Genomic DNA, 8,875 nt, shown 5'->3' on the forward strand with positions numbered 1-8,875 from the left:
GCTTCCTGCCATGCTTCGAACGCAAGCTTCAGATGAAGAAGTGAATGATGTGTGCTCCCGGCGCCTATTTATACTATAGTCGCACCGGTAGTGACGTCATGGCTGTCGCCGGCCAACGAGTTGGTGTTTTTTCAATGTATGCTTTAGACACGGGTCACGACGAGGCGTTCCCCATAGCGACCCCTAGAGGACGCAGTGTCTCGTTCCCTACTCAGGGAACCATGGTTACATAAGTAACCTGAGATGATTGCGACAGGATTAAAAAAAATCCATCCAAGATGGTAAAAGGCAGATTTTAAACATAATGCATTCATCTCTCTCTACCTGAGGAAAGTGATAGAACGGGATGCATTTTTGATCTGTTTTGTCTTTTCTGTGGAGACATGAAGGATCTGTGCACACAGATGCAGGATGACAAAGAGAAGGGGAAGACTCCAGAACCTGTGGGAGAGAAAGACAGAGTGCATGTAACCAAAACAGGGAGGTTTTGAAAAGTTATGGGTAAATGGGAAGAACACAAATCTTGCAAAGCATAATTACTAAACAAATGTCTCTTTCTGATGCTAAAGGCCTGATTTGCATCTAGAATCCAGTCTTGATTTGTCCAACTGAGCGTCAAAACAAATAAAAAGAGGTGGATGTAAACAACTAAGTTAATAAAGGCCAAATCTATAACACGCAGTGCTCTGGGGAACCATTACGACATAAGAAATGCATGAAAAGGAAAATCATGGCAGCCAAAATCAGACAGCTATAAGAATCATAAACGAGGTTAAAGGAAGTGAACCAGGCAGGCACCAGCTGGAAAACAGACTCAGAATGTGGTGTGAGTTATAGTGCAATGTGAAGAGGGCTGGTACACACACAAATAACTGCTTTATTAAAAAGACTAACTGTACTCAGAATATTCTGTCATCATTTACTCACCCGTATGTTGTTCCAAACATATCTGATTTATTTTGCTAGGCTACAAACAGCTGGTTTGGCCAATAAGATTCAACGTGATTAATGTAAAAAAAAAAAAAAAAACTAACAAATAAATAAAACTGAATTAAAGTAGTTAAGAATAATAACATTTTCCATGCCATTTTTCAGTAAATGAAGGAAGACTGGTAAAATAATCACTATAATATTTCATTAATATTTGATTTGATTTAAAATGGTTCTTCATTTTATCTCGTCAGCCAGTCAATACAATTACAATTTGGAATGTCCTGTTACATTGCACAACTCATTTTATTGTATGTTCTTGTCTTTTTTCAAGCTTAGCTGTCCTATGATTACAATATGCTAATATCACTGAATGGACAAGAGCAGTTAAAAAACTCTTATGTAAATGATGACAGAATTTTCATTTTCGACTGAAATGTTCCTTTAAACTATTTAATGTTGTTTTTTCAATTTGTTCTGATTACACTCCATTTGGCAAATGCATCTTCATCCCGGTGCTTCTAGGTTCAGATTGAAGTATACAGTATCTGAGTTACAGGTCCAGGCTGCTCATAGAGGACACAGCAATTATAAAATTATCGTCATTCATGAAAGCGCAGCTGGCCTGAGCACTGTGTGTTAGCAGTTCCCAAGGGAAAGGACAGAACAAAAGTTATTCTTTCTGAGCTCCACTGGGGGCTGTTGGGAAAAAACACACACATACACATACACACACACATTTAGTGTAAATGTTGGACACAGCACTCAGCAGTACAAGTCCCACTAGTTCAGGCATTATCACATACAGCTGTGTTCTCCCTTTTTTACTCAAGCACATTATGCTGTTATGTCAGCAATCACTGTGAGACTGTAGTATGTACACTATCATTCAAAAAGTTTGGGGTCAGTAAGTTTTTATTTTTAAAGAAAGAAATTAATACTTTTATTCAGCAAGGATGTATATTAAATTGATTCAACTTGCTTGCTAAATGTTTTTTTTTTAACTTTCTATTCATCAACAAATCCTGAAAAAAGTATTGTTTCCACAAAAATATTAAGCAGCACAACTGTTGTCAACATTGATAATAATAAGAAATTATTTCTTAAGGATCATGTGAAGAGTGGGGTAATTAATGGCTGCTGAAAATTCAACTTTGCATCACAGGAATAAATGACAGTTTTTAAACTTTGTTTTAAACAGAGAAAACAGTTTTTAAAATTGTAATAATATTCCACAAAATTACTGTTTTTACTGTTACTTAAGCAAAGAAATGCAGCCTTGGTGAGCATTACAGACTTTCAACAGGATTGTATGGTATGCCATGCCAACTCATTTTTTGATTAGAGTCCCAAAAGTTAAGACACTTTAACTTTAAGACTTTGGCTTAAAAATGCCAACCTGTTCTCTGTGAGACCGTGGGTCCATGACAAAAAGTCTAGGCTTGTGATAGGTCAGAAGGGGTCGCGTACGGGCTGACATACAGGGGACGTCCACCTGAGGAAGGTACTGGCCTCTGTGACATGTTTGTTTCCTCTTCTGCCTGGCCTTGTGTAAACACTGTGGTCCACTGGGAACAAAGACACCCGTGTGTGTTACTTGCAGAGGCGGACAGTAACTAAGTACATTTACTTGAGTATCGTCCGCCTCTGGTTACTTGGATGCAAAAGTAGGGATAAAATCTTCAGAAATCTGATCATATGACAAATAAAGAGAGCAAGTTTCACTGGTTCTCTTCTCCAATCAGACTTTTTCATCTTCCGTCTTTCTAATTCTTCTCAATGTCTTTCTCACTTTTTCAGTTTTCCACTGGGCTGAATGATTCATCCTAACATTCATATAAGATTTACATAAATTTACACAATTATGAATCTGAATGAGGGCGCTTTTACAGTGCTGCAATGAATATGAAATGCATGAATGAAATCAAGACAGACTTCTCTGGAGTTTACGTAAGACTAAGTAAAATGACCTATACTGCGTCAAAAAGTGACAAAACATTTTTCTCTAATGTGAGTATCCTTCTAACAATCTCCTTTCTTGAGCAATAAAAATCTAGCAACCAGTGCTTCAATAACAATTATGTAAATTAATCACAATTGCTATTCCTGTGAGATATTTAAGGTTCGTTTTAGCCTGTTGATGAGCTTGTAAGGCTTGTAGGTGCTTGTTTGCCTCTCACCCACTGTAAGCTGTTTTCTGTTGACCTCTCCAGCGATTGCAAGGTCCTTTAGACATAGGTGATGAGGAAGGAGGGGCACACAAAGATGGCATGAAGCTGTTTACAATCTGAGTCAGCTGGGCACTCTAAACACATACAGAAACATGAATTAAATAGGGTCGATTCAATCAGTTTTAAATGAACAAATTACATTTTATCTTGTCTTATTTATGTTCTTGTCGCCTGTGGTTTTCTTTCGTTCACCTGTCTCTCAATGTTCCTCAGAAGGCGTGTGGGACTGCTGGGTTCCATATCTAGATCAGAGTGCAAATCTTGCATGTTCCCAGCTGTGAATGAAAGATCCATAGTCTCTGTCCACAAGGCGTGTTGAATCTGCCTGTCCGTCAGGGGCTGAGACACCGCCAAAATCACATGACCCTGGAGGACATGTTAGGGGCACATATATTAAAAAAGTTGAAAACTGTTTGCATCTAAAAAAAAAACTAACTTAACTGAGAACGCTTTTAAAATTCCAGTTTAATTAATCAATTTGAATTTAATCTGAATTGAAGCAACAAATAGATTCAGAATTATTTATTATAAATTTAATTTAAGCAGAATTCAAATGTACTAAAATTCAGCAAAGAAATTCATATACAGTAACTGTGTAAATGTGGTTCATCCTAATACATTTTATTAGAATTTTTCAGTATGAACTACATTTCAAAATGTTTAATAAAACAAAACATATAAACATACTTTAAAAAAAACTAAAAATGTCCTATTTCAGCTATTTGCCAAGAAAACAAAAACACAAAATTATCTGTTTAATTTAATTAATTTAATTAAATTTAATTAGTGCATTCTGGGAAATTAAGTGTGCTATATCTTATGAAGTGCATTTTATTTAATAAATTAATTTTGTAACTGTGGTAGAAGCACACTTCATTTCTTAGATTGCTCCAAGTTACTCAATATATTATATAATCAATAGATTAAAATGTTGTTGACAATATATATTTTTATTAATCTAAAACAAAAATGTGGTAATCAGCTTGATGAGCTTAATGCAACAATTAAAATATTGACTTTTTTTAATTATTCCACATATTAGTGAAGAATATAGACAGAGTAAGTCAAAATGTATGATGTCATTGTTTATGTTTTGTAACAGCATTTATATTTTGACTGTTTGGACTAAAGAAATTCGTCTGTTGTGTGACTGTTACTGAATTGCAATTCAGTCATTTCTTTTTCTCACATGAATTGAAAGAGAGCCAATTCTTAAATTCTGAATTTTGCCCAACAGTGCCAACAGCACAGCCCAATTTCCCTCCTAATCTATAGATGCTGTGTTATTTCTTTACCTTATTAGAGAGGATCTGCTGCCTGAGTTTTCCAAGCTGCTGAATCTGAGAGTCCAGATCAGACAGTCTCATCTGCAGCCACGTCCAGCGACTGCAGAGTTCAGCTCTGTCCTTCAGCCATCTCCACTCACAGACATGACAACTACCCTCCCACAAAGACAGCGACAGAAAAGGTCATTTAGCTGAGATTTTATCCAAAGTGACTTACAGTACATTCCTCCAGGAGCAATCATGGTAAAGTGTTTGGAAAACCGGAGTATGATTCTTTACTTGCTCATTAACCACAGATGGCTTTGTTGCTTCCTTACATCTTTATTTAATGCCTCAAGGGTGTCCAGACCAAATAATATCACTGCATAAACTCTTTATTGCATTGAATATATTTCAGAGCTAACTAAGCAGACACTGAAGCTCTGCTAAAGTTTTGGGTTTTTTCAGAATTAAGTGACCACAACATAACCACTTCAAAACGTGAACATCTGTGAAATGAAAGAGAGTACTGACGTCAAAGGTGCTGCTCTCGACTGGCTGAGATCCTAATCTCAGTCCACAAAAAGCCCCCCTAAGCAATTCTGTGGGCAAAGCCAGATAACTCACTTAAAACCTTATAGCAATGTTCTCATATCCAGCTTCTCCAGAGAATCCAGAGCAATGGCCACCGGCTTGAAACTCTGATGAGATGCAAAAATGGTAATTGACATATGGAAAAGTCACTGAAACTATTTTGTCATGGCCTGAGGAGAGGCAGAGCCAACAACCACAGCTGGCTGCGACCAAGACTAAAGGGCGTTCACTTTTACAGCAATTTGCAGCAACAAAGTAATCGGAAGTTATTGATTTTCAATGACAGTTGTTGATTTGAGGCAACTTGAGTGTAATGGAACAAGGTTTAACATAGTTCAGGGTTATTATACTTAACTAAAACTAAAACCATAAAGCATTTTCGTTACTTAGAATAAAATATATAAATATACTTTTAAAAAACTAAAAACGTATATTATTTCAGCTAGTTGCCAAGAAAACATTTTGTCTACTAAAGTAAATAGAACTAAAATAAAAAAACTACATATATTTAAAAACTACAAAATATATTCATACTGTATATATTCATATATATATAGGTGCATCTCAATAAATTAGAATGTCGTGGAAAAGTTCATTTATTTCAGTAATTCAACTCAAATTGTGAAACTCGTGTATTAAATAAATTAAATGCACACAGACTGAAGTAGTTTAAGTCTTTGGTTCTTTTAATTGTGATGATTTTGGCTCACATTTAACAAAAACCCACCAACAAATTAGAATACTTCATAAGACATTTTTAGTGAATTGTTGGCCTTCTGGAAAGTATGTTCATTTACTGTACATGTACTCAATACTTGATAGGGGCTCCTTTTGCTTTAATTACTGCCCCAATTCGGCGTGGCATGGAGGTGATCAGTTTCTGGCTCTGCTGAGGTGGAAGCCCAGGTTTCTTTGACAGTGGCCTTCAGCTCATCTACATTTTTTGGTCTACACTCAAGTACTCAAGTCATTGCATGTATAAACACCATTTTTTATGTATTTTGTTTTGATAGACAGGACAAAAAATGAGCTTATCGTCATTGACCCATATCATTTGTGACAGCACTTAATACTGCATGGGCAAAATTCAGCACACACCCAAAATTTGCTCCCCCTGCCCACCTCAATTCCTGAACCCCATAAAACCTTTGTAGCCCTTAGCTTTGTGCTTATGTAGAATTATGAAGAAAAAAAAAGATAAATTTTTACAGACTCCTTGTCCCTTCTTTCTTGACAAGTCTCTCAATAACATTCCTATTGAATGAGGGATTTTAATGATTCTACTAAAATGCACTCCAATAAATCATTCCCATTTACTAGGAGTTTCCTGAAAGATATATCTATCCCCTTCAAAGATGTGTATTTTGAGACTAGATGTTCTCGCATCTACACATATGCTGCGATCTTACAGCATAAGTGCAGAGTGGGCGAACAAATCACAGAGAGGGACATGAAAGCTCTGATCTACGGGCTGGTGAAGGGCGGCCTGATCTCTATTTATTTACTCATCCCAGGGAAAGGAGAGTGCAGCTGTCTGCTTCAGTGTGGCTGCACAGAATCAGGATCGGAGGACAAGCCAGCTGCACATGAACACACTAGATAAAAATCTTCAACATGGGGGAGAAATATGGTGACAATTTCTCAACAGCTGTGTACTGAATAGAGTGCCTCTGTTATGTGAGCAAAGATCCTAAAGAAAAATACAACACTGCCAGAGCCAAATGCTTCCTCTCTCCATCTTCTATGGGGCTGTTTGTTTTCCCAAACTTGTTGTTATGCTCCCTCTGTTCTTGCCAAAGACTCACGGCCAGTCATTAAAATTTCTTTACTGCCTGGCAACTACTAATGCACCTATTTCAAGATCTCACCCAATGTTGTTGTTTTTTGTATTTTGAAGCTACAGAGACTGAGTCTTATGTTTTGTTTATAACCTCCAAGCATTGTGACTTGCATACTGTCTATTGTATAGAAAGAGCTGTGTGATGTTCAACATTTTCCCTATTGTGTTCTATCAAAAAAACAAAAGCATAGAGGTTTAGAATAACTTGAGGTTTACCACAGTAAATAATGGTCAAATTTAGATTTTTGGCTGACCCATTCTGTTAATGTCTTACATTAAGGTCTATTTCTTCCCATGTGTCAACATTCACCTTGATTAGAAGGTCAACATTAATTAAGAAGACCATTCAACATCACATCATACTCACTGTGAATCCACTAAGGTCCCTTTGGCATCTTCATGGTCCCACTCCTCATCTGAGCTGCTTACGGTGGCGTCTGAGTCCAGAGCCTCCAGCACTCCATGCAGAACAGCTTGACCATTGTGTGCTAAATTCTGCAAATCTCTGGATTTCAGAGGTTGCCCATGTGCTTGAGGGTACTGGAGGTTTCTTATAAGAGCCTGCTCTGCTTCCTGCATCTCTACACCATTAAAAGTCTCAAAAAGACACTCTGGTGTCATGGGGATCTTGGGGGAATGGCGTGCTTCAAGAAGTTCCTTCTTCAAACCATCCAGTTGGTGGCTATAGTGCCTAGAAGCATGTTCACCAAGCATCGCCAGCACCCTCTGTTGTAAATGACTGGCTCGATTTGCCAATGAAATGTGCTGGGAGAGATGCCACAATGACTGAATCATCAGTCCTTCCTTCAGTTCCTCCATAGTTCTAACCAGTGTTTGGTTTAAAGCATTGTTCTTCCTGCTGCGTGAAAGTGATTTGGTGCCAGCTTGGCAATCTCTTGTAGAACAACCATGTTGCAGAGGTGTGAGGTTGTGACTGGGCTCGACCCCGTCTTGTCCTTTGTCTTCAAGTGTGGGCATGAAACACATTTGTGACGCACCAGCAGGAGTACCTGGTGAGTTTCTGTTCAAGGAGAGAAGGGTGAGTAATGGCTCTGGGCTTGACAGCAGAAAGGCTTTGGGATGTGAACCCTGGAACAAAGGCGATAGGAGCATCTCCGGGAGCTGAGGAGAACCTTTAGAGGACAGGAGATCCAGATGCACCATGGAAGGGAGATTCTGCCAAATCATTTGTCCAAAACTATTATCCACATCCAAACCAAGTGCAACACCGCTGCAGTCCATATTTCCACACAAAGCAGAGGATGAAATCTGGATTTAATTACTTTTGATCTGATGTTTGGATAAAAGATGGACTCATTCCCTATCCCCGTCCTGGGACTGATGGATATAACCTCAGATCCAAAGCTTAAACATCACCTGAAACTGTGACTTAAGCGACAGATCTGTTAAAGAGACGCCGACTATTATAACAGATACATATGATATGACAGATACAAGCGATATGACTGTGAGAAAGTGAAAAATGTTTTTGATATTCTCTAACTTTATCAATAACAATCGTAATTTAAGACGATCTGTCTAATTATATTAGAAACCTGATGAATAACTGAAGATATCTGTAAACGGATAGACTACAACTATTTGTCGCTCACGCGATAAGCGTAATGTTATGAAAATAACGGCAGAACTGGAAAAATAACGTCATCATCTCACCTTTAACAGCCGCTCATTTCAACAACAAAAATCTAGTCCAGAAATAGACGATCATCAATAAATGATCCATAAATATAATCCTTCAAGTAATAAAAAATAGATTTTTTTTTCAGTTTTGTGAGCAGACATCTATGGAAGCCCGTTTCCGCCACTGAATAAAAAAATATAATTCTGTAAGTCATAATAATGAGAAACTTTCTCAAAATTATGACTTAGTATCTCGTTATATTGAGAAACTTTCTCGTAATAATGAGAAACTTTCTCGTAATAATGACTTAGTTTCTCATAATAATGACTTATTTTCTCATAATAATGACTTAGTTTCTCATAATAATGACTTA

At 37.4% G+C, this 8,875-nt stretch overlaps 1 pseudogene; it reads right to left on the reverse strand.

The window, feature by feature from the left end:
* The window catches only part of LOC107714457 (KAT8 regulatory NSL complex subunit 1-like protein), a 15,773-nt pseudogene extending 7,452 nt beyond the window's left edge, over positions 1 to 8,321 (reverse strand).
* Between the last annotated feature and the right edge of the window lie 554 nt (positions 8,322 to 8,875).

This window comes from Sinocyclocheilus rhinocerous, unplaced genomic scaffold (assembly GCF_001515625.1).
Source record: "Sinocyclocheilus rhinocerous isolate Xijiao unplaced genomic scaffold, SAMN03320098_v1.1 scaffold12, whole genome shotgun sequence".
Classification (NCBI taxonomy): Eukaryota; Metazoa; Chordata; class Actinopteri; order Cypriniformes; family Cyprinidae; genus Sinocyclocheilus; species Sinocyclocheilus rhinocerous.